The sequence below is a fragment of the Calonectris borealis genome, chromosome 6 (genome assembly GCF_964195595.1).
Source record: "Calonectris borealis chromosome 6, bCalBor7.hap1.2, whole genome shotgun sequence".
In the NCBI taxonomy this organism is placed as follows: Eukaryota; Metazoa; Chordata; class Aves; order Procellariiformes; family Procellariidae; genus Calonectris; species Calonectris borealis.
Genome location: NC_134317.1, coordinates 42,606,774 through 42,631,890, shown reverse-complemented (window position 1 = coordinate 42,631,890; position 25,117 = coordinate 42,606,774). Strand labels below are relative to the sequence as shown.

At 60.5% G+C, this 25,117-nt stretch overlaps 1 long non-coding RNA gene across 1 annotated transcript; it reads right to left on the bottom strand.

The window, feature by feature from the left end:
- Positions 1–23,860: 23,860 nt before the first annotated feature.
- Positions 23,861–24,912, bottom strand: LOC142083952 (uncharacterized). The gene is made up of 3 exons (XR_012674194.1): positions 24,817–24,912; positions 24,375–24,476; positions 23,861–23,963 (listed from the first exon to the last, which is right to left on the bottom strand). It is a non-coding gene; the product is annotated as an uncharacterized LOC142083952 (long non-coding RNA).
- Between the last annotated feature and the right edge of the window lie 205 nt (positions 24,913–25,117).

Sequence of the window (25,117 nt, the reverse complement as noted above, 5' to 3'; positions counted from 1 at the left end):
TGCCCAGCAGACCCATTGCGTAGTGGTGGGTCTCAGCGTTGAGGAGTGTGTCCCAGCCACGCTTACGTTCGACATCAAACACCACAAAGTCATACCCAAGACGGCAGAGCAGTGCTTTCACAGTCAGCGCTGCAAATCTGTGTGCGGAGCAAAGCCCAGGTCACGCCGGGAACCCTGGCCCCAGCTCTGGGGCCATGCGAGGGATGGGAGGACTGGGATGGGGCACCTGTTGGGGTTGGTGGGAAGGCAGCCTTCCTGCTGGCATCTCCTCCAGAAGGTATTGACCTCCTCTGGCACCTGCTCTGTGCTGAAGAAGATTTGGAAGAGCAGAGCCAGGAAGAAGCGGGGGAAATGCTCCTTCAACCTCCGTAGGCACCTGCGCAGCTGGAGGATCTCCCACAGTGCCCTGGTTGCCTGCAGAAAACAAAACACGCAGAGACCGCGCTCAGTGCCGAGACGTCCCCGTGGCAGGGCCCGAGCGTGGGAGGGTGAGGCTCAGGTGCTGCCCTGGGCCACGGGAGACGCAGGGGGAGCACCCGCCCTGGCTGCCCCTGAACCTGCCCCTAACCCAGGTTTCCAGCCCACCGTGTGAGGCAGGGAGATGCAGTGGCGGGGGAGGATGGAGAGCCGCCCGGAGAGGCGACCCCGGGGGTGAGCAAAGGCCTGGTCCAGAAACTCACGGCCAGGGCAAAGACGTCCTTTTTGTCCCCGTCGCAGGTGGAGGTGCTGTGCAGCGGCCAGTCCTTCAGCACGCAGAGCAGCTCCAGCAGCACCTTGTCTGCAGTCATGCTCCTGGAGACCATCGCCCTCCACATGGTCCCGGCAGCTCTGCAGGCCCAGAGCTCTGTGTCAGCAGGGTCTGGGCCACAGCGCCGTGGCCTGGGCAACCCCGGGGACCCAGGCTGGCCGCCAGCCCTGCCTCTGCCCACTGCCCCTCTCCGGCAGCACCCAGCGGGCCTGCCCCTGCAGGCAGCAGGCGGCCGAGCAACGGTGCCTTGAGGGGCAGGGAGGGAGCATGGCAGCCGCTCTGGGGCTGGGAAATGGAGGGGCCGGAGGGTCCTGAAAATCTCCGTCTGTCCCCACATGGGACGGGCTCTACAGGTTGATGGGCTCTAAAGGCTGGTGAGCCCTGAGCCCTCAAGGCAGGTGGGCCCCGTACCTGTCGCACGATGGGGCACAGTGCAGGAGGGTCACCACCACATCATGGGGGTGCTCGTGGGTCAGCTTCAGAAGGGCTTTATCCAGCCTGTGCTCAGCTGACACATCCGTGTTGGTCGTGAGCCACCGGTAGATGCACCTCACGATGCTCGGCACCTGGAGGAGACGTGCCTGAGAGTTGGAGTGCTGCCAGAGCGAGCCATTTCCCCGGCTTCCCCCGAGAAGGGCTTGCCTTCCCACCACACCGTGCTGGCCTAAAAGGCTGCTGGGTGCCCAGCGGACCCGGTTCGGGGGCACACGATCTCCGGGGGGCTCGATCCCCAGCCACAGGCAACTTACGTGCTCCAAATTGGAGGTGTCACTTTCAACAAGCACATCCAGCATGGCAGCACAAGCCTCCGCGTTATAGGAGTCAGAGTCTGCCATGTCCTCGATGGCCACAATGGTGGTGCCTTCACGCTCAGTGGGCTCTAGGGATTCCCAAAACATCTGCAGGAGAAGGAAGGGCAGGGAAGAGAGGGATGTCACACCGAGTGCCCCAACGTCGGTGCTCGGCTGAGCAGCGAGAGCAGGCCCAGCGCAGGCGGGGATGGCTGCGGGTACCTGTGCTCTGCTGCGGAAGAGGGCGCAGGTCTCTTCCTCCACTTCTGGCAGGTCGCAGACTGGATCTGGCAAAGACCAAGCACAGGCAGAGCTGAGAGGCTGCGGGAGAGGCTGGAGAACAGAGCCGAGCCCCGCGCTCCCCAGGCTGGGCCAGCCCCAGGACAGGGGCCGGTGGGGACACTGACCCCCGCCTCCCTGGCCACAGGCTGGGGCAGGGGGTGCCCAGAGGATGGAGCCCGGCCGGAGCCCGGCTGTGGGGAACAGCCCCCTCCCCTCTTCCCCTCTTTCCCTGGGGACGTCCACAGGGGATGGGATGGGGCCAAGCTGGCTGCAGCCACTAGCCCTGTGGCGCAGCTCAGCCACTCACCCGCCTGCAGCGGCTGGACCTCCTCCTCCTCATCGGGCTGCCATGCTGGGGCAGCCCCAGCGCCTTCCTTCTCCTCCTCCTCCTCCCCCATCCAGGCCAGCCTGGGCACGCTGGGGGGTCTCTCCGCCATCCTGCTGAGGCCTGGCCTCGAGGGCTCCTGCCGCAGGGATGGGAGACGCCTCGGAAAAGCGCCGCGGACGTGGGTCAGAAGGGAACGAGGTGGCTGCGCGGGGGCTCCTCACAGCCCCACTCGGTCCCGTCCTGTCCCGCCGTGTCCACTGGGCACAGTGAGGTGGCCGCGTCGCCACCAGCGCCCATATCACGGCAGGTCACAAAGGGCCCTGTGACACACGGCCACATGCCATCCAAGTGGCAGTGCCCATTTCACAGCGGGTCACAAAGGGCCCTGTGACACACTGCCACAGGCCCGTGCCCTGGGGCCTCCCCCAGCCTGGCAAACCTGCCCCAGCGGCACAGCACGGAAGGAGCTCCGTAGGTGCCGGCTAAAGAGGCACCTCGGCCCCCTCAACAATCCAGCCAGCAACACACGGGCGGGAAACAAATGGCAGTTCCTGGCTGGGAGAGGACTTGGGGACATCTCCAAGGACAAGTTTCTCAGGGATCCCCACAGCTCGGGGCTCTGCCCACGAGCTTTGTTGGAAGCGTTAAGGCTTCAGCAGAAGAACCAAAGGGCGAAGGGGTTTCTGGCCACTTTTCCTAGCATGCTGCACGCCTGGGCAACTGTTGCTGAGCACAAATACTCTTTTTCTCCTCTTCCCAATGCCCTGGGGACACTAGGGACCAAAGCAAGAGGCACTGGTTGGAGATGGGCAGAAGAGAAGTAGCTCAAGATTTGCAGGTACAGCCATTCATGTGCTGCTCGCCACCCCCAGAGAATGGTCAAGTCCTGCACTGGGAAAGCATGTAATTTGTGGGACAAGCTACCGAAATAAAGCCTACAGAAAAGCCTAGAAATCTGATCACTTCCTTGCTGGGTTTTTTTCTTTTCTTTTTATTTTTTCCTCCAGAGGTTCGTTTCCACATCTGTACACAGCGTTGGCAGCTACAGCTGAGGTTACGCAGGGCTAAGAGCCATTACTTGTTCTCTCCCTTTCATGCTCCTGGGCCTCTGTCTATAATAACATGGATTTCATATTCCCACGTTGGGGTGAAAGAAAGCACTCTTAGGGAAGAGCTGTCCCATGGACTGGGAGAGGCCAGGAGCCACAGGCTCAGGTGGCCCCAGCACACAGAGCTCCTGGGATCATTGCTTTCCCAGGGACTGGAGTAAGACTAATGGGCCCTTCTTGTTGACGGGTATGACATTTGCCCTCTTCCAGACATCAGGGACCTTCCCTGATCTCCACAACTTCTCAAATATTATAGATAGTGACCTTGCAACAATGTCAGCCACTTCTCTTAACACCCTGCAGTGGATTCCGTCCAGGCCCGTAGATTTATGTGGGTTGAGCCCTTGCAAGAGCCCGCAGACCAGCCCTTCCCCCACTACTGTTGGGTCGACACACGCGTTCTCATAGCTACTTGACCTTGTGATCTGGGCTCCAACTATGCCGGTAAAGACAGAGGCAAAGAAGGTATTGGGAACGTCTGCCTTGTCAGCGTTACTAGTGACTAGCTTCTCTGCCATGTTTAGTGATGGGTCTGTGTCTTTCCTGTGTTTCTGCTTGCTGCTCACGTATCTGAAGAACCCTCTCTTGCACTTGACATCTTTGGCCAGTTTGCTAGCTCAGCCTTAGCCTTCCTGACTGCATCTCTGCATGCCCTAGCAAGGTTCTTGTAGTCCCTGATGGCTATCTGGCTGCCTTTGCACAGCCAGTAGGCTTCTTTTTTTTTGCTTTTAAGCACACCCAAAACTCATTGTTAAGCCACGGTGGTCTCTTGTTCTGCCTTCTTCCTTACCCTTTGTAGGGGATGGACTGTTCCTGTGCTTTCAGGAGGCTGTTCTTGAACAACTCCCAGCATTCACAAGCTCCTTTGCCCTCCGTGCTTCCCACGGATGCTTCCCATGGAGTCCCCTGGAGCTGGGCTCGGAGCATATTGAAGTTGGCTCTTCTAAAATCCAGGGTCTTTGTCCTACTACTGGTCTTCGGCGTGCTCAGCAAGATCTTAAACTCCACAACGTTGTGGTTGCTGTATCCAAGGATAACATTGGTAGTTCTGTTGTCAAGCAAGTCGTCTTGGTTTGTGAGCAGTCAGTCTAGCAATGCGCCGTTCCTGGTCAGCGTGTCCAGCATCTGTAGCAGGACACAGTCCTCAATGCATTCCAGGAACCTGATGGATGGCTTGTACACAGCTGTATTGTTTCCCAACCAATGTCCAAGTAACTGAGGTCACCTGTGAAGACCAGGTTCTGTTGGCCCACGTGGAAAAAGAAGTAGGGGACAGTAGTCTGTGCTTTTTTACCAGTTGTGGCAGTCTCTCTGTGACATCCCAGATCTTGGCTCCTGGCAAGCAGCAAACTTCCCTTGACTGTGTATCAGGCCAGCAGACGGGCTCCTCAGTGCCTCTGAGCAGAGAGTCACCCACTACTAGCACTCCATGCTTCCTTTTGCAGCTTTCAGTATGTGCTGCTGGTGCCGTTTCTCCCTGTGAACCTTGCTCATCGGTTTTGTCCGCTGCCAAGGCTTTGTACCTGCAGCAGGTTGGTAGGTATGAGGAAGAGGAGTGAAGTGATAGCCCGGTCCCACAGGTCACCAGAGAGCATGGCACCTCCTTCTCCAAGGAGCTGTCTGTTCACTCTTGAAGTTTTTTGTCTGGTGGTCCTTGGAGGTCAGTGGAGGATCCCGCCGGGGGACCCTTCCTGAAGCGGCAAAACCGCGGCAAAAACCGCGAAGGCAACAGCGCAGGGAGCGAGAGGGTGCCCCAGCCCCCCGCCCTCCCCCGAGCCGGAGGAGCGAGCTCCTGCCGAGCGGCAGCTCTGACTCAGCGCGGGCGGGGACAGGACGGGCGGCGGCCGAACCCCCTCAGCTACAAGAGCAGCCCCCAGGGAGCGCGAGCGACCTGGAGCGCGGGCGAACAGGGCGTGGCGCAGCACGGCAGTTGGCGCCGGCAGGGCGAGCGGGGAAGGCGGGCGGGCAGGGCGCATCGCCCCTCCAGGCTCCAGAGGCTAGCTCACTAGTCCTCATCGCCCTCCCAGAAGGTGACCTAGCCATGGTTTCCACTCGGCTGGAAGCTATCGCCAGAAGGAATGTGGCCACCCAGACGGAGCCACCACGCAAACACACATCTGTTCCAGGCCTCCGGCTGCAGGGAGTGCCTGAGCCTGTCACTGTACCTGAGGGCAGCAGAGACGACGCCTGTGTGCGCTGTGACCAGGTGGATGATCTGCTCAGCCTGGTGGCAGAGCTGAAGGAGGAGATGGAGAGGCTAAGGAGTGTCAGGGAGTGTGAGAGGGAGATAGATTGGTGGAGCCACACCCTGCCGTCCCTGAGGCAAGGGCAGCAGATGGAGGCTCCACAGGAAGCGGAGGATCCCCTGCCCTCTTGCCACCAGGCAGAAGGAGGGGACCCAGGAGACGGGGGGGAATGGACACAGGTCCCTGCTCGGGGCGCCAGGCAAATCCCCACCCGGCCTCCCTCACCTCCCAGTTGCCCTTACACAGCAGATACGGGGCTCTGGAACTTGAGGGCCAGACAAATGAGGATGTAGATGAAGGCCCATCCAGGGGGTTGCCCGAGGCGAGTCAGTCAGCCCCACGCATTACGACTGCCTCCGCTAAGGAAAAAAGGAGGGTAATTGTCGTAGGTGGTTCCCTTCTGAGGGGGACGGAGGGGCCCAATTTGCCAGCCAGACCCATCCCACAGGGAAGTCTGCTGCCTCCCTGGGGCCCAGGTGAAGGACATTACTAAGAAGCTCCCCGGTCTGGTACAGGCCTCCGATCACTACCTGCTACTGGTTATACAGGCTGGCAGTGAGGAGGTTGCAGAGAGAAGTCCTGAAGGGATCAAAAGGGACTTCAGGGCACTGGGGTGACTGGTGGGAGGATCGGGAGCACAGGTAGTGTTTTCCTCGATCCCTTTAGTGGCAGGGGGGAATACTGAAGGGAACAGGAAAACTCATCGGATCAGCACGTGGCTCAGGGGCTGGTGCCAGTGGTGAAATTTTGGCTTCTTTGATCATGGGGAGGTTTACACGGCACCGGGCCTGCTGGCGACGGACGGAGTTCAGCTGTCTCACAGGGGGAAAAGGATTCTCGCGTATGAGTTGGCGGGGCTCATTGAGAGGGCTTTAAACTAGGTCCGAAGGGGAAAGGGGATAAAACCAGGCTCACTAGAGAAGAGCCTAGGGGCGGCACGCCAATGTCGGGGGAGAAATCGGCAGCCCAGCTCAAGTGCATCTACACCAATGCACGCAGCATGGGCGGCAAACAGGAGGAGCTGGAAGCCACTGTGCAGCGGGATAGCTACGTCTTAGTTAGCACGGAAACATGGTGGGATGAGTCTCACGACTGGAGTGCTGCAATGGACGGCTATAAGCTCTTCAGAAGGGACAGGCGAGGAAGGAGAGGCGGTGGGGTAGCCCTGTATGTTAGGGAGTGCTTCGGCTGTCTAGAGCTCAAAGGTAGTGATGACGAGGTCGAGTGCTTGTGGGTAAGGATGAGGGGGAAGGCCAACAAGGCAGATATCCTGCTGGGGGTCTGTTATAGACCACCTAGCCAGGACGAGGAGGCAGACGAAATATTCTACCAGAGGCTCGCAGAAGTCTCACAGTCGCTAGCCCTTGTTCTCATGGGGGAGCTTCAACCACCAGGGGAGGTGCCTCGCTTGACCTGCTGTTCACAAACAGAGAAGGACTGGTAGGAGATGTGGTGGTCGGAGGCCGGCTTGGGCTTAGCGACCATGAAATGATGGAATTCTCAATACTTGGTGAAGTAAGGAGGGGGGTCAGCAAAATCCCTATCATGGACTTCCGGAGGGCGGACTTTGGCCTGCTCAGGACACTGGTCGAGAGGGTCCCTTGGGAGACAGTCCTGAAGGGCAAAGGGGTCCAGGAAGGCTGGACGTTCTTCAAGAAGGAAGTCTTAAAGGCACAGGAGCGGGCTGTCCCCGTGTGCCATAAGAAGAGCGGGCGGGGAAGACGACCGGCCTGGCTGAACGGGGAGCTCTGGCTGGGACTCAGGAAAAAAAGGAGAGTTTACCACTTTTGGAAGAAGGGGCAGGCAACTCAAGAAGAGTACAGGGATCTCGTTAGGTCGTGCAGAGAGGAAATTAGACAGGCAAAAGCCCAGCTAGAAGACAACCTGGCCACTGCTGTGAGAGGCAACAAAAAATGCTTTTACAAGTATATTAATGACAAAAGGAGAGCCAAGGACAATCTCCATCCTCTATTGGATGTGGGGGGGAACGTTGCCACCAAGGACGAGGATAAAGCTGAGGTACTAACGCCTTCTTTGCCTCAGTCTTTAATAGTCAGAGCAGTTATCCTCAGGGTACTCAGCCCCCTGAGCTGGAAGACAGGGACCGCAAGCAGGATAAACCCCCCCATAATCCAAGAGGAAGCAGTTAACAACCTGCTACGCCACCTGGACACTCACAAGTCTATGGGGCCAGATGGGATCCACCCGAGGGTACTGAGGGAGCTGGCAGAGGAGCTTGCCAAGCCGGTCTCCATCATTTACCAGCAGTCCTGGTTAACTGGGGACGTCCCGGGCGACTGGAGGCTTGCCAATGTGACGCCCATCTACAAGAAGGGCTGGAAGGAGGATTCGGGGAACTACAGGCCAGTCAGCCTGACCTCGGTGCCAGGGAAGATTATGGAGCAGTTCGTTTTGAGGGTGCTCACGAGCCACGAACCAGGGGATCAGGCCCAGCCAGGACAGGCTCATGGAAGGCAGGTCGTGCTTGACCAACCTGATCTCCTTCAGGTGACCCGCCTCGTGGATGAGGGAAAGGCTCTGGATGTGGTCTAACTAGACTGCAGTAAAGCCTTTGACACTGTCAAAGGAAGAGGAGTGAAGTGATAGCCTGGTCCCACAGGTCACCAGAGACCATAGCACCTCCTTCTCCAAGGTGCTGCCTGTTCACTGTTGAAGTTTTTTGCCTGGTGGTCCTTGGAGGTCAATGCCAAAGGGCCCTGTGTTTCTCCCTTTAAAGCCTTGAATAATACTCTGATTCTTGTTCACCCCCCTCTAATAGAGCCGAGTCTGCTCATTTCCTCCTGCAGCTCCTCTACCCACTGCCTGACTGACTCCACCAGAGCACACCTTGCAGAGGTGGAGCTTTCACCCTCCTCCACCCAGGAGGAAGGGTGCAGTCTCTGCAGCCCTCCACCTGGACAGCAGCTTCCCTGACAGAAAGCTCTGTCTGGGTGGCCACCTCCACTCAACCCCAGGCTACCCTGGCCAGGTAGCCGATTCCTGTCTGCTGCAGAGCGCAGCCCTCACCTGCTCTCTACCACCATGCTTCCGACAAACTTAAAGCACTGCCTAATAAGCCCTTCTAATTCCCTGGAGACCTGAAGCTTCCGGGTAGGCTTGTAAAGCCACCAGCTAGCTGGGCTGTCCGCTGGCACTTGCAGGAGGACCTGCCCCATGAGGAAAGACTGAAGGAGTTAGGTCTCTTCTCCCTGCAGACAAGAAGGCTCGGGGGGGACACCTCATCACCCCCTACTTAAGGGGTAGCTGCAAAGAAGATGCAGGCCCTCTCTTCACAAGGAGCCACATGGAGAAGACAAGGGGCAACGGGTACAAGTTGCATTGGGAGAGGTTTCATCTCCGTGGTGCTGCTCTGGGGAGCTGGGGTGGCCGCTGCTCGGGGGGAGGCCCTGTCTCCCGAGAATTGTCCTTGGTCACCCTTTGGTGAGACTGCCCTGCCCTCTGCCAAGCCCTGCAGCAGCAAGGCAGGGGCTGAGAACGGGCCAGGAGCCAGCAGCTCTCTGCAGCTCCAGCTGCCATCTGAGATGGTGGCCCCAGCCGGCTGGTGGAGGGGTGGGCAGGAGATGAAATAGCAGTTAGTCTCGGCAGTGAACATCAGGAAATATGCAGGGAACAGCAGCAATAAAGCTCCAGGACTTCCTTCTCCAAGGCCAGCATCCCCTCGCTCAGCACCCCAACCCATCTGCCCGTGTGGAGAAGGCCATTCTCCTAAAATCCGTTGCCAGCTTTCTCCTCTGCAGCATCGAGACTCAGGCCAGATGGAGATCCTCTTGCGTCTGTGAAGGTGACGGGACCTTCAGAACAGGGACTGACCTTACTGGAGGTCCTTTCCACGGTGAACTGCCTTCGTTCCTCTCCATCTCTGCACGCAGCACATGGGGCAAAAGAAAGGCAGGACCCGGGCCTGGGTGCTTCAGGGCCCAAGTTCTCCCCCATTTCGTTTCCACAAAGAAAAGACATGCAGAGAAGATGAAGAAGCCAGACTGTTTATTCACGGAAGGCCAAGCGGAGGGATGACCTGGGAGCAGGCAAAGGGGACAGGCAGGGCCCAAGGGCTGGAGCTGTCCCGTGGGCAGGGAGAGGCCAGGAGCCACCCAGTCTTCCCTGGAGGCTCAGGTGGCCCCAGCACACGGAGCTCCCGGGATCACGTCTGCACAGAGCTCCAGCAGCACAGCCAGCCATTGCCCTGGAGAGAAGGCCGCCTCCTCCACGCCCTGCGGAGTCGGACTTGCAGCACCCGCAGCCTGGAGGGAGGGATCCTCTCTGCAGTTCTTACTAGCAGGAGGGTTTGAGATGCCAGGCATCTGACGGGGAGGCTGATGTCATTTTGCATGCCTTGAAGGACTGGAAGAGAGAGGAACAGAGCCAAGGTCAGAACCTGGATCTGCAGGGACCCCAGGAATCCCTCCTGCCAGGGCCACCCCACCCAGCTCTTCCTATGGCGAGGAGGGAGCAGGGCCCAACAGGATCGGCGACGAATCGGCCCCTGAAATCTCTCTCGGCTCTGCCCATGCCACCCCTCGTCCACGCAGGGGGCAGAGCCCTCCCCAGCCGGGGCGGGGACTGCAGCTCCCTGCCCAGGGTCTTTCCTCCTCCCCGCCAGTCCCCGCTGACACCCCGCTGCCCTCACGCACCCTCGTAGATGACCTGGAGCTTCTCCTGCTGACCCCACATGTGCTGCCCAGCGCGCCCTAGGAACACAGAGCCCATCACAGATCCCGCTAGCCTCAGCAGCACAGCTCCCCCACACCAGCCCAGCCACACGCCCTCCTCCCCTTGGCAGGGCTGAGCCCGGGGCCTCCCCTGAGCGTGACGCCCAAGGGCCGGGGTGGGAGAGGGCAGCAGGGAGCCCCGTGGGTAGTCGGGGCTCCATAGCCACGGGGCCGATTCCTGCTGCCGGTGCAGCAGCCGGGGCTGGGGCCAAGCTGCAGTGGGGCAGGGAGGGACCCTGGGGGGTTGTGGCTCACCAAGGATCCTGATGGACGCCACTCGCATGGACTCCTGTGGGCTCTGCAGGTACCGCAGGCACTGGTGCAGGTACTCGTCTGCTCTGCTGCTGTGCTCTGCCAGCTGGAGAGAGCGCAAGGGGACGGAGGGAAGGGTTGGTGCCGACTCTCCCCCTGCCCCCAGGACTGGCCTCCCCTGCCAGGGACACCCACGACGCCCAGCCAGCAGCTGGCTGGTGCCGGGGTTTGGAGGGAGCAGAGGGCTGGGTGCTCCCCGGGGAGCTGCGGTGCCAGCCTGCTGCCAAAGCCCAGCTGGGCCGGGGCTGCAGCGGCACCCCCGGGCTCGGGGAGGGAGGGGAGCCTGGAGAAGAGCCCGCGGGGCCGCACGCTGAAGGGAAGGGAGCACGTGGGGTGCAGGCTGGCAGCGATGGGCTGCAGCAGTGGGCAGGGGCACAGCTGCCAGCCCCACACACTGAGCATTGGGGGCAGGGGGCTTGTCCAGGCTGGGTCTGGGGCTTTGGGGCCATCCTTACCAGGCACTCGCCCACTGCCCATGTCTCTTCCCTCTCCAGCAGCTGCTCGAGCTTCCTCTTCTTCAGGAACTTGGTAGCTTCAAGCAGGGTTTTCCGAGAGGCCTGCAGAGCAGCAGAGACTGGGAGATGGCACCGCTGCCCAGGGCACAGGACCTGCGTCCCCTGCAGCTGGGCAAGGCTCAGGGCCTTTCCTGGCCCCTGGTGGGAAGACGCAGCAGCTGGGGAACGTGTCCGTCAGCGGGTTCGGTGCCCGGGCAGACGGGTGGGGCCACCCCCATCCGGGGCACCTGGTGCTGCCAGCGCAGCAGGACAGAGGTCCCCCAGAGCTGCCGCTCTGTACCAAGACCAGGAGGAGACTGGAGCGCTGCAGTCCGCGAGGTGCCAGGGCAGGAGGCAGCCGAGCCACCTCCCACAGGGACACCAGCAGGTCAGAAATCCTCACCTCTGCCACGCGCTGGTTCTCATCATGCGAGTGGCAGAGCAGTGGGAGCAGGCTCTGGTGCACATGCGTCTTCAGCAGCTTTTTTCCTGCCTCTGCTACAAACTCCATCACATCTCGGAAGAGGTACATGGAGAGCAGTTGCACAAAGTTGATGTCCTGGGGGCAAGGAAGAGGGCAAGACCTCAGCACCGGCTGCTCCAGGCCCACCTGGGCACGGGTCTGGAAATCCACAGGGCACAAAGCTTCCTGGCAGCACCCAGTGCCCGGCGGGGGGGGGGGGCGGCCACAAAGCCTTACACTGTCAAAGAGTGGCCGGAGCCTCTCAGCCAGCTGCAGAGCGACGGAGCTGGCAATTGGGGTGGGTGTGGCCCGGACCACCTTGCTGATCACGTAGAGGGTCATCTCGACCACCTCCCCGTCTGCATCCTGCAGTACCTCCATGAGACTTGGCAGCAGGAATTGCATCCTGTTGACCTGTGTGGAAGACAATGCTGTGTTGTTGTGAAGCCATAAAAGGCTGCACGGCCAAAACCGCTCCGGCTGTTTGAGCCCACGCTGCTGCCCTCGGGACCCAGAAGCCAAAGGCCTGCCGCAAAGGACTCGGCCAGGGGAACGGGAGGCAGGAGAACTGGGAGCAGCTGCCACAGCTCCCGAAAGCCAGCCAAGTCCAAGCTACTGTGTTACCCAGCACCCCTTACCCAGACCCAGCCGCCAGCGCGGCTTCAGCCGGCTGCCCCCTTCTCACCGTCACGGGTCTCCTGCAGAGCATGATGAGGACTCTGAGCACCAGGCGATGCATCACTCTGCGCTCACTCTGCAGGTACCTTAGGCTGAGCAGGAGCATGTATTCATCCCAATCCCTCGTGTCATGGCAGGCGAGGAGCTGAAACACACAGAGCAGTGACAGGGGTGCCCGGCCGGCAGGACCCCAGCATCGCGCAGGGCTGGGTCCAGCCAGCGGCACAGGGCGCGGGCACCATCCCAGGCAGCTGAGCCCAAAGGCAGCAGCGGCTGCAGAGAGCCCCTGGGCTCCCTGCCCTGCGCCGTGGGGCACGTGGCACATGTCAATCGCCCGCTCCGCTGTGCCTCCCAGCCCTCGGCAGCCTCTGATTCCTCGGCCTTTGAGGAGCCACGATGGAAGAGCGAGAGCTGGCACAAGGGGGGCACGAAACACAGGTGGGGACAAGTGTCACCCCAGCAGCAAGGGGCCAAGGGCATGCAGCGGAGCCCACCCTCTGCCCCAGCTCCACTGACTGGGCTCCCCCCGCAGCTGCAGCTACGAGAGGGCAGAGCGGTGGGAGGTAGCTAAGCGAGGCAGAGCTCGCCATCATGCTCACCTCGACAAGGAACGCCATGGCAGAGAGCTCCCAGCGTGGCTCCTTCCTGCTGAGCAGCTCGACCAGGCAGCGTGACATCGCGTAACGCAATTTTTGCGAGGAACCGCACATCGCTCTGGCAGGGGGAAGAAGGCACCGTCGACCCTGAGCAGGGCGAGCAAACCTCTCCCAGGACTGACTCACACAGGCCTGGTCTTTCCCCACCACCCACCCCTCGCCAGGAGAAAGGCCATGCCCAACACGAGCAGGCTCCTTTGGGGAGGAGACTGGAAAAACACCCTTCCTGCCCCAAAGCCTTCCCTTCTGAGGAGGCCCCTTTCCTGCCCGCAGGGGACTCGTCCCCCAGGCTCTGCCGCTGGCCCTCAGTGCATCCTGCCCTGCCCCGGTGGGCTGCCCTGGGTGGGGCTGCCTGCAGACAGACCCCCTGCTCTGTGCCATCCGCCCAGGCCCCACGGGAGGGGACGCTGGCGCTTTGGGAGGTGGCTGCTCCTGTGCACCCACCTCTCCCAGGCTTTTCCAGTCTGCTGGGCCGTGCCTCGGTGACAAGTCCCTCTCACCCACGCCCAAGGGGATTGTGTGGGGCGCCCCGTCTGCAGGGGAGAAATGGCGGGGGGAGTGGGGAGAAGGGGGCTCTCACCTGCCCAGCAGACCCATTGCGTAGTGGTGGGTCTCAGCGTTGAGGAGTGTGTCCCAGCCACGCTTACGTTCGACATCAAACACCACAAAGTCATACCCAAGACGGCAGAGCAGTGCTTTCACAGTCAGCGCTGCAAATCTGTGTGCGGAGCAAAGCTCAGGTCACGCCGGGAACCCTGGCCCCAGCTCTGGGGCCATGCGAGGGATGGGAGGACTGGGATGGGGCACCTGTTGGGGTTGGTGGGAAGGCAGCCTTCCTGCTGGCATCTCCTCCAGAAGGTATTGACCTCCTCTGGCACCTGCTCTGTGCTGAAGAAGATTTGGAAGAGCAGAGCCAGGAAGAAGCGGGGGAAATGCTCCTTCAACCTCCGTAGGCACCTGCGCAGCTGGAGGATCTCCCACAGTGCCCTGGTTGCCTGCAGAAAACAAAACACGCAGAGACCGCGCTCAGTGCCGAGACGTCCCCGTGGCAGGGCCCGAGCGTGGGAGGGTGAGGCTCAGGTGCTGCCCTGGGCCACGGGAGACGCAGGGGGAGCACCCGGCCTGGCTGCCCCTGAACCTGCCCCTAACCCAGGTTTCCAGCCCACCGTGTGAGGCAGGGAGATGCAGTGGCGGGGGAGGATGGAGAGCCGCCCGGAGAGGCGACCCCGGGGGTGAGCAAAGGCCTGGTCCAGAAACTCACGGCCAGGGCAAAGACGTCCTTTTTGTCCCCGTCGCAGGTGGAGGTGCTGTGCAGCGGCCAGTCCTTCAGCACGCAGAGCAGCTCCAGCAGCACCTTGTCTGCAGTCATGCTCCTGGAGACCATCGCCCTCCACATGGTCCCGGCAGCTCTGCAGGCCCAGAGCTCTGTGTCAGCAGGGTCTGGGCCACAGCGCCGTGGCCTGGGCAACCCCGGGGACCCAGGCTGGCCGCCAGCCCTGCCTCTGCCCACTGCCCCTCTCCGGCAGCACCCAGCGGGCCTGCCCCTGCGGGCAGCAGGCGGCCGAGCAACGGTGCCTTGAGGGGCAGGGAGGGAGCATGGCAGCCGCTCTGGGGCTGGGAAATGGAGGGGCCGGAGGGTCCTGAAAATCTCCGTCTGTCCCCACATGGGATGGGCTCTACAGGTTGATGGGCTCTAAAGGCTGGTGAGCCCTGAGCCCTCAAGGCAGGTGGGCCCCGTACCTGTCGCACGATGGGGCACAGTGCAGGAGGGTCACCACCACATCATGGGGGTGCTCGTGGGTCAGCTTCAGAAGGGCTTTATCCAGCCTGTGCTCAGCTGACACATCCGTGTTGGTCGTGAGCCACCGGTAGATGCACCTCACGATGCTCGGCACCTGGAGGAGACGTGCCTGAGAGTTGGAGTGCTGCCAGAGCGAGCCATTTCCCCGGCTTCCCCCACGAAGGGCCTCCCTTCCCACCACACCGTGCCTAAAAGGCTGCTGGGTGCCCAGCGGACCCGGTTCGGGGGCACACGATCCCCAAGGGGCTCGAGCCCCGGCCACAGGCAACTTACGTGCTCCAAATTGGAGGTGTCACTTTCAACAAGCACATCCAGCATGGCAGCACAAGCCTCCGCGTTATAGGAGTCAGAGTCTGCCATGTCCTCGATGGCCACAATGGTGGTGCCTTCACGCTCAGTGGGCTCTAGGGATTCCCAAAACATCTGCAGGAGAAGGAAGGGCAGGGAAGAGAGGGATGTCACACCGAGTGCCCCAACGTCGGTGCTCGGCTGAGCAGCGAGAGCAGGCCCAGCGCGGGCGGGGATGGCTGCGGGTACCTGTGCTCTGCTGCGGAAGAGGGCGCAGGTCTCTTCCTCCACTTCTGGCAGGTCGCAGACTGGATCTGGCAAAGACCAAGCACAGGCAGAGCTGAGAGGCTGCAGGAGAGGCTGGAGAACAGAGCCGAGCCCCGCGCTCCCCAGGCTGGGCCAGCCCCAGGACAGGGGCCGGTGGGGACACTGACCCCCGCCTCCCTGGCCACAGGCTGGGGCTGGGGGTGCCCAGAGGATGGAGCCCGGCCGGAGCCCGGCTGTGGGGAACAGCCCCCTCCCCTCTTCCCCTCTTTCCCTGGGGACGTCCACAGGGGATGGGATGGGGCCAAGCTGGCTGCAGCCACTAGCCCTGTGGCGCAGCTCAGCCACTCACCCGCCTGCAGCGGCTGGACCTCCTCCTCCTCATCGGGCTGCCATGCTGGGGCAGCCCCAGCGCCTTCCTTCTCCTCCTTCTCCTTCCTCATCCAGGCCAGCCTGGGCACGCTGGGGGGTCTCTCCGCCATCCTGCTGAGGCCTGGCCTCGAGGGCTCCTGCCGCAGGGATGGGAGACGCCTCGGAAAAGCGCCGCGGACGTGGGTCAGAAGGGAACGAGGTGGCTGCGCGGGGGCTCCTCACAGCCCCACTCGGTCCCGTCCTGTCCCGCCGTGTCCACTGGGCACAGTGAGGTGGCCGCGTCGCCACCAGCGCCCATATCACGGCAGGTCACAAAGGGCCCTGTGACACACGGCCACATGCCATCCAAGTGGCAGTGCCCATTTCACAGCGGGTCACAAAGGGCCCTGTGACACACTGCCACAGGCCCGTGCCCTGGGGCCTCCCCCAGCCTGGCAAACCTGCCCCAGCGGCACAGCACGGAAGGAGCTCCGTAGGTGCCGGCTAAAGAGGCACCTCGGCCCCCTCAACAATCCAGCCAGCAACACACGGGCGGGAAACAAATGGCGGTTCCTGGCTGGGAGAGGACTTGGGGACATCTCCAAGGACAAGTTTTTCAGGGATCCCCACAGCTCGGGGCTCTGCCCACGAGCTTTGTTGGAAGCGTTAAGGCTTCAGCAGAAGAACCAAAGGGCGAAGGGGTTTCTGGCCACTTTTCCTAGCATGCTGCACGCCTGGGCAACTGTTGCTGAGCACACATACCCTTTTTCTCCTCTTCCCAATGCCCTGGGGACACTAGGGACCAAAGCAAGAGGCACTGGTTGGAGAAAGCTGGGCAGAAGAGAAGTAGCTCAAGATTTGCAGGTACAGCCATTCATGTGCTGCTCGCCACCCCCAGAGAATGGTCAAGTCCTGCACTGGGAAAGCATGTAATTTGTGGGACAAGCTACCGAAATAAAGCCTACAGAACAGCCGAGAAATCTGATCACTTCCTTGCTGGGTTTTTTTCTTTTCTTTTTATTTTTTCCTCCAGAGGTTCATTTCCACATCTGTACACAGCGTTGGCAGCTACAGCTGAGGTTACGCAGGGCTAAGAGCCATTACTTGTTCTCTCCCTTTCATGCTCCTGGGCCTCTGTCTATAATAACATGGATTTCATATTCCCACGTTGGGGTGAAAGGAAGCGCTCTTAGGGAAGAGCTGTCCCGTGGGCTGGGAGAGGCCAGGAGCCACAGGTGGCCCCAGCACACGGAGCTCCTGGGATCATTGCTTTCCCAGGGACTGGAGTAAGACTAATGGGCCCTACTTGTCGACGGGTATGACATTTGCCCTCTTCCAGACATCAGGGACCTTCCCTGATCTCCACAACTTCTCAAATATTATAGATAGTGACCTTGCAACAATGTCAGCCACTTCTCTTAACACCCTGCAGTGGATTCCGTCCAGGCCCGTAGATTTATGTGGGTTGAGCCCTTGCAAGAGCCTGCAGACCAGCCCTTCCCCCACTACTGTTGGGTCGACACACGCGTTCTCATAGCTACTTGACCTTGTGATCTGGGCTCCAGCTATGCCGGTAAAGACAGAGGCAAAGAAGGTATTGGGAACGTCTGCCTTGTCAGCGTTACTAGTGACTAGCTTCTCTGCCATGTTTAGTGATGGGTCTGTGTCTTTCCTGTGTTTCTGCTTGCTGCTCACGTATCTGAAGAACCCTCTCTTGCACTTGACATCTTTGGCCAGTTTGCTAGCTCAGCCTTAGCCTTCCTGACGGCATCTCTGCATGCCCTAGCAAGGTTCTTGTAGTCCCTGATGGCTATCTGGCTGCCTTTGCACAGCCAGTAGGCTTCTTTTTTTTTTGCTTTTAAGCACACCCAAAACTCATTGTTAAGCCACGGTGGTCTCTTGTTCTGCCTTCTTCCTTGCCCTTTGTAGGGGATGGACTGTTCCTGTGCTTTCAGGAGGCTGTTCTTGAACAACTCCCAGCATTCACAAGCTCCTTTGCCCTCCGTGCTTCCCACGGATGCTTCCCATGGAGTCGCCTGGAGCTGGGCTCGGAGCATATTGAAGTTGGCTCTTCTAAAATCCAGGGTCTTTGTCCTACTACTGGTCTTCGGCGTGCTCAGCAAGATCTTAAACTCCACAACGTTGTGGTTGCTGTATCCAAGGATAACATTGGTAGTTCTGTTGTCAAGCAAGTCGTCTTGGTTTGTGAGCAGTCAGTCTAGCAATGCGCCGTTCCTGGTCAGCGTGTCCAGCATCTGTAGCAGGACACAGTCCTCAATGCATTCCAGGAACCTGATGGATGGCTTGTACACAGCTGTATTGTTTCCCAACCAATGTCCAAGTAACTGAGGTCACCTGTGAAGACCAGGTTCTGTTGGCCCACGTGGAAAAAGAAGTAGGGGACAGTAGTCTGTGCTTTTTTACCAGTTGTGGCAGTCTCTCTGTGACATCCCAGATCTTGGCTCCTGGCAAGCAGCAAACTTCCCTTGACTGTGTATCAGGCCAGCAGACGGGCTCCTCAGTGCCTCTCAGCAGAGAGTCACCCACTACTAGCACTCCATGCTTCCTTTTGCAGCTTTCAGTATGTGCCGCTGGTGCCGTTTCTCCCTGTGAACCTTGCTCATCGGTTTTGTCCGCTGCCAAGGCTTTGTACCTGCAGCAGGTTGGTAGGTATGAGGAAGAGGAGTGAAGTGATAGCCCGGTCCCACAGGTCACCAGAGAGCATGGCACCTCCTTCTCCAAGGAGCTGTCTGTTCACTCTTGAAGTTTTTTGTCTGGTGGTCCTTGGAGGTCAGTGGAGGATCCCGCCGGGGGACCCTTCCTGAAGCGGCAAAACCGCGGCAAAAACCGCGAAGGCAACAGCGCAGGGAGCGAGAGGGTGCCCCAGCCCCCCGCCCTCCCCCGAGCCGGAGGAGCGAGCTCCTGCCGAGCGGCAGCTCTGACTCAGCGCGGGCGGGGACAGGACGGGCGGCGGCCGAACCCCCTCAGCTACAAGAGCAGCCCCCAGGGAGCGCGAGCGACCTGGAGCGCGGGCGAACAGGGCGTGGCGCAGCACGGCAGTTGGCGCCGGCAGGGCGAGCGGGGAAGGCGGGCGGGCAGGGCGCATCGCCCCTCCAGGCTCCAGAGCCTAGCTCACTAGTCCTCATCGCCCTCCCAGAAGGTGACCTAGCCATGGTTTCCACTCGGCTGGAAGCTATCGCCAGAAGGAATGTGGCCACCCAGACGGAGCCCCCACGCAAACACACATCTGTCCAGGCCTCCGGCTGCAGGGAGTGCCTGAGCCTGTCACTGTACCTGAGGGCAGCAGAGACGACGCCTGTGTGCGCTGTGACCAGGTGGATGATCTGCTCAGCCTGGTGGCAGAGCTGAAGGAGGAGATGGAGAGGCTAAGGAGTGTCAGGGAGTGTGAGAGGGAGATAGATTGGTGGAGCCGCACCCTGCCGTCCCTGAGGCAAGGGCAGCAGATGGAGGCTCCACAGGAAGCGGAGGATCCCCTGCCCTCTTGCCACCAGGCAGAAGGAGGGGACCCAGGAGACGGGGGGGAATGGACACAGGTCCCTGCTCGGGGCGCCAGGCAAATCCCCACCCGGCCTCCCTCACCTCCCAGTTGCCCTTACACAGCAGATACGGGGCTCTGGAACTTGAGGGCCAGACAAATGAGGATGTAGATGAAGGCCCATCCAGGGGGTTGCCCGAGGCGAGTCAGTCAGCCCCACGCATTACGACTGCCTCCGCTAAGGAAAAAAGGAGGGTAATTGTCGTAGGTGGTTCCCTTCTGAGGGGGACGGAGGGCCCAATTTGCCGGCCAGACCCATCCCACAGGGAAGTCTGCTGCCTCCCTGGGGCCCAGGTGAAGGACATTACTAAGAAGCTCCCCGGTCTGGTACAGGCCTCCGATCACTACCTGCTACTGGTTATACAGGCTGGCAGTGAGGAGGTTGCAGAGAGAAGTCCTGAAGGGATCAAAAGGGACTTCAGGGCACTGGGGTGACTGGTGGGAGGATCGGGAGCACAGGTAGTGTTTTCCTCGATCCCTTTAGTGGCAGGGGGGAATACTGAAGGGAACAGGAAAACTCATCGGATCAGCACGTGGCTCAGGGGCTGGTGCCAGTGGTGAAATTTTGGCTTCTTTGATCATGGGGAGGTTTACACGGCACCGGGCCTGCTGGCGACGGACGGAGTTCAGCTGTCTCACAGGGGGAAAAGGATTCTCGCGTATGAGTTGGCGGGGCTCATCGAGAGGGCTTTAAACTAGGTCCGAAGGGGAAAGGGGATAAAACCAGGCTCACTAGAGAAGAGCCTAGGGGCGGCACGCCAATGTCGGGGGAGAAATCGGCAGCCCAGCTCAAGTGCATCTACACCAATGCACGCAGCATGGGCGGCAAACAGGAGGAGCTGGAAGCCACTGTGCAGCGGGATAGCTACGTCTTAGTTAGCACGGAAACATGGTGGGATGAGTCTCACGACTGGAGTGCTGCAATGGATGGCTATAAGCTCTTCAGAAGGGACAGGCGAGGAAGGAGAGGCGGTGGGGTAGCCCTGTATGTTAGGGAGTGCTTCGGCTGTCTAGAGCTCAAAGGTAGTGATGACGAGGTCGAGTGCTTGTGGGTAAGGATGAGGGGGAAGGCCAACAAGGCAGATATCCTGTTGGGAGTCTGTTATAGACCACCTAGCCAGGACGAGGAGGCAGACGAAATATTCTACCAGAGGCTCGCAGAAGTCTCACAGTCGCTAGCCCTTGTTCTCATGGGGGAGCTTCAACCACCTGGGGAGGTGCCTCGCTTGACCTGCTGTTCACAAACAGAGAAGGACTGGTAGGAGATGTGGTGGTCGGAGGCCGGCTTGGGCTTAGCGACCATGAAATGATGGAATTCTCAATACTTGGTGAAGTAAGGAGGGGGGTCAGCAAAATCCCTATCATGGACTTTCGGAGGGCGGACTTTGGCCTGCTCAGGACACTGGTCGAGAGGGTCCCTTGGGAGACAGTCCTGAAGGGCAAAGGGGTCCAGGAAGGCTGGACGTTCTTCAAGAAGGAAGTCTTAAAGGCACAGGAGCGGGCTGTCCCCGTGTGCCATAAGAAGAGTGGGCGGGGAAGACGACCGGCCTGGCTGAACGGGGAGCTCTGGCTGGGACTCAGGAAAAAAAGGAGAGTTTACCACTTTTGGAAGAAGGGGCAGGCAACTCAAGAAGAGTACAGGGATCTCGTTAGGTCGTGCAGAGAGGAAATTAGACAGGCAAAAGCCCAGCTAGAATGCAATGTGGCCACTGCTGTGAGAGGCAACAAAAAATGCTTTTACAAGTATATTAATGACAAAAGGAGAGCCAAGGACAATCTCCATCCTCTATTGGATGTGGGGGGGAACGTTGCCACCAAGGACGAGGATAAAGCTGAGGTACTAACGCCTTCTTTGCCTCAGTCTTTAATAGTCAGAGCAGTTATCCTCAGGGTACTCAGCCCCCTGAGCTGGAAGACAGGGACCGCAAGCAGGATAAACCCCCCCATAATCCAAGAGGAAGCAGTTAACAACCTGCTACGCCACCTGGACACTCACAAGTCTATGGGGCCAGATGGGATCCACCCGAGGGTACTGAGGGAGCTGGCAGAGGAGCTTGCCAAGCCGGTCTCCATCATTTACCAGCAGTCCTGGTTAACTGGGGACGTCCCGGGCGACTGGAGGCTTGCCAATGTGACGCCCATCTACAAGAAGGGCTGGAAGGAGGATCCGGGGAACTACAGGCCAGTCAGCCTGACCTCGGTGCCAGGGAAGATTATGGAGCAGTTCGTTTTGAGGGTGCTCACGAGCCACGAACCAGGGGATCAGGCCCAGCCAGGACAGGCTCATGGAAGGCAGGTCGTGCTTGACCAACCTGATCTCCTTCAGGTGACCCGCCTCGTGGATGAGGGAAAGGCTCTGGATGTGGTCTAACTAGACTGCAGTAAAGCCTTTGACACTGTCAAAGGAAGAGGAGTGAAGTGATAGCCTGGTCCCACAGGTCACCAGAGACCATAGCACCTCCTTCTCCAAGGTGCTGTCTGTTCACTGTTGAAGTTTTTTGCCTGGTGGTCCTTGGAGGTCAGTGCCAAAGGGCCCTGTGTTTCTCCCTTTAAAGCCTTGAATAATACTCTGATTCTTGTTCACCCCCCTCTAATAGAGCCGAGTCTGCTCATTTCCTCCTGCAGCTCCTCTACCCACTGCCTGACTGACTCCACCAGAGCACACCTTGCAGAGGTGGAGCTTTCACCCTCCTCCACCCAGGAGGAAGGGTGCAGTCTCTGCAGCCCTCCACCTGGACAGCAGCTTCCCTGACAGAAAGCTCTGTCTGGGTGGCCACCTCCACTCAACCCCAGGCTACCCTGGCCAGGTAGCCGATTCCTGTCTGCTGCAGAGCGCAGCCCTCACCTGCTCTCTACCACCATGCTTCCGACAAACTTAAAGCACTGCCTAATAAGCCCTTCTAATTCCCTGGAGACCTTAAGCTTCCGGGTAGGCTTGTAAAGCCACCAGCTAGCTGGGCTGTCCGCTGGCACTTGCAGGAGGACCTGCCCCATGAGGAAAGACTGAAGGAGTTAGGTCTCTTCTCCCTGCAGACAAGAAGGCTTGGGGGGGACACCTCATCACCCCCTACTTAAGGGGTAGCTGCAAAGAAGATGCAGGCCCTCTCTTCACAAGGAGCCACATGGAGAAGACAAGGGGCAATGGGTACAAGTTGCATTGGGAGAGGTTTCATCTCCGTGGTGCTGCTCTGGGGAGCTGGGGTGGCCGCTGCTCGGGGGGAGGCCCTGTCTCCCGAGAATTGTCCTTGGTCACCCTTTGGTGAGACTGCCCTGCCCTCTGCCAAGCCCTGCAGCAGCAAGGCAGGGGCTGAGAACGGGCCAGGAGCCAGCAGCTCTCTGCAGCTCCAGCTGCCATCTGAGATGGTGGCCCCAGCCGGCTGGTGGAGGGGTGGGCAGGAGATGAAATAGCAGTTAGTCTCGGCAGTGAACATCAGGAAATATGCAGGGAACAGCAGCAATAAAGCTCCAGGACTTCCTTCTCCAAGGCCAGCATCTCCTCGCTCAGCACCCCAACCCATCTGCCCGTGTGGAGAAGGCCATTCTCCTAAAATCCGTTGCCAGCTTTCTCCTCTGCAGCATCGAGACCCAGGCCAGATGGAGATCCTCTTGCGTCTGTGAAGGTGACGGGACCTTCGGAACAGGGACTGACCTTACTGGAGGTCCTTTCCACGGTGAACTGCCTTCGTTCCTCTCCATCTCTGCACGCAGCACATGGGGCAAAAGAAAGGCAGGACCTGGGCCTGGGTGCTTCAGGGCCCAAGTTCTCCCCCATTTCGTTTCCACAAAGAAAAGACATGCAGAGAAGATGAAGAAGCCAGACTGTTTATTCACGGAAGGCCAAGCGGAGGGATGACCTGGGAGCAGGCAAAGGGGACAGGCAGGACAGGGAGAGACCAGGAGCCACAGTCTGAGGTGGCCCCAGCACACGGAGCTCCCGGGATCACGTCTGCACAGAGCTCCAGCAGCACAGCCAGCCATTGCCCTGGAGAGAAGGCCGCCTCCTCCACGCCCTGCGGAGTCGGACTTGCAGCACCCGCAGCCTGGAGGGAGGGATCCTCTCTGCAGTTCTTACTAGCAGGAGGGTTTGAGATGCCAGGCTTCTGACGGGGAGGCTGATGTCATTTTGCATGCCTTGAAGGGCTGGAAGAGAGAGGAACAGAGCCAAGGTCAGAACCTGGATCTGCAGGGACCCCAGGAATCCCTCCTGCCAGGGCCACCCCACCCAGCTCTTCCCATGGCGAGGAGGGAGCAGGGCCCAACGGGATCGCCCACGAATCGGCCCCTGAAATCTCTCTCGGCTCTGCCCATGCCACCCCTCGTCCGCGCAGGGGGCAGAGCCCTCCCCAGCCGGGGCAGGGACTGCAGCTCCCTGCCCAGGGTCTTTCCTCCTCCCCGCCAGTCCCCGCTGACACCCCGCTGCCCTCACGCACCCTCGCAGATGACCTGGAGCTTCTCCTGCTGACCCCACATGTGCCGCCCAGCGCGCCCTAGGAACACAGAGCCCATCACAGATCCCGCTAGCCTCAGCAGCACAGCTCCCCCACACCAGCCCAGCCACACGCCCTCCTCCCCTTGGCAGGGCTGAGCCCGGGGCCTCCCCTGAGCGTGACGCCCAAGGGCCGGGGTGGGAGAGGGCAGCAGGGAGCCCCGTGGGTAGTCGGGGCTCCATAGCCACGGGGCCGATTCCTGCTGCCGGTGCAGCAGCCGGGGCTGGGGCCAAGCTGCAGTGGGGCAGGGAGGGACCCCGGGGGGTTGTGGCTCACCAAGGATCCTGATGGACGCCACTCGCATGGACTCCTGTGGGCTCTGCAGGTACCGCAGGCACTGGTACAGGTACTCGTCTGCTCTGCTGCTGTGCTCTGCCAGCTGGAGAGAGCGCAAGGGGACGGAGGGAAGGGTTGGTGCCGACTCTCCCCCTGCCCCCAGGACTGGCCTCCCCTGCCAGGGACACCCACGACGCCCAGCCAGCAGCTGGCTGGTGCCGGGGTTTGGAGGGAGCAGAGGGCTGGGTGCTCCCCGGGGAGCTGCGGTGCCAGCCTGCTGCCAAAGCCCAGCTGGGCCGGGGCTGCAGCGGCACCCCCGGGCTCGGGGAGGGAGGGGAGCCTGGAGAAGAGCCCGCGGGGCCGCACGCTGAAGGGAAGGGAGCACGTGTGGGGTGCAGGCTGGCAGCGATGGGCTGCAGCAGTGGGCAGGGGCACAGCTGCCAGCCCCACACACTGAGCATTGGGGGCAGGGGGCTTGTCCAGGCTGGGTCTGGGGCTTTGGGGCCATCCTTACCAGGCACTCGCCCACTGCCCATGTCTCTTCCCTCTCCAGCAGCTGCTCGAGCTTCCTCTTCTTCAGGAACTTGGTAGCTTCAAGCAGGGTTTTCCGAGAGGCCTGCAGAGCAGCAGAGACTGGGAGATGGCACCGCTGCCCAGGGCACAGGACCTGCGTCCCCTGCAGCTGGGCAAGGCTCAGGGCCTTTCCTGGCCCCTGGTGGGAAGACGCAGCAGCTGGGGAACGTGTCCGTCAGCGGGTTCGGTGCCCGGGCAGACGGGTGGGGCCACCCCCATCCGGGGCACCTGGTGCTGCCAGCGCAGCAGGACAGAGGTCCCCCAGAGCTGCCGCTCTGTACCAAGGCCAGGAGGAGGCTGGAGCGCTGCAGTCCGCGAGGTGCCAGGGCAGGAGGCAGCCGAGCCACCTCCCACAGGGACACCAGCAGGTCAGAAATCCTCACCTCTGCCACGCGCTGGTTCTCATCATGCGAGTGGCAGAGCAGTGGGAGCAGGCTCTGGTGCACATGCGTCTTCAGCAGCTTTTTTCCTGCCTCTGCTACCAACTCCATCACATCTCGGAAGAGGTACATGGAGAGCAGTTGCACAAAGTTGATGTCCTGGTGGCAAGGAAGAGGGCAAGACCTCAGCACCGGCTGCTCCAGGCCCACCTGGGCACGGGTCTGGAAATCCACAGGGCACAAAGTTTCCTGGCAGCACCCAGTGCCCGTCGGGGGGGGGGCACAAAGCCTTACACTGTCAAAG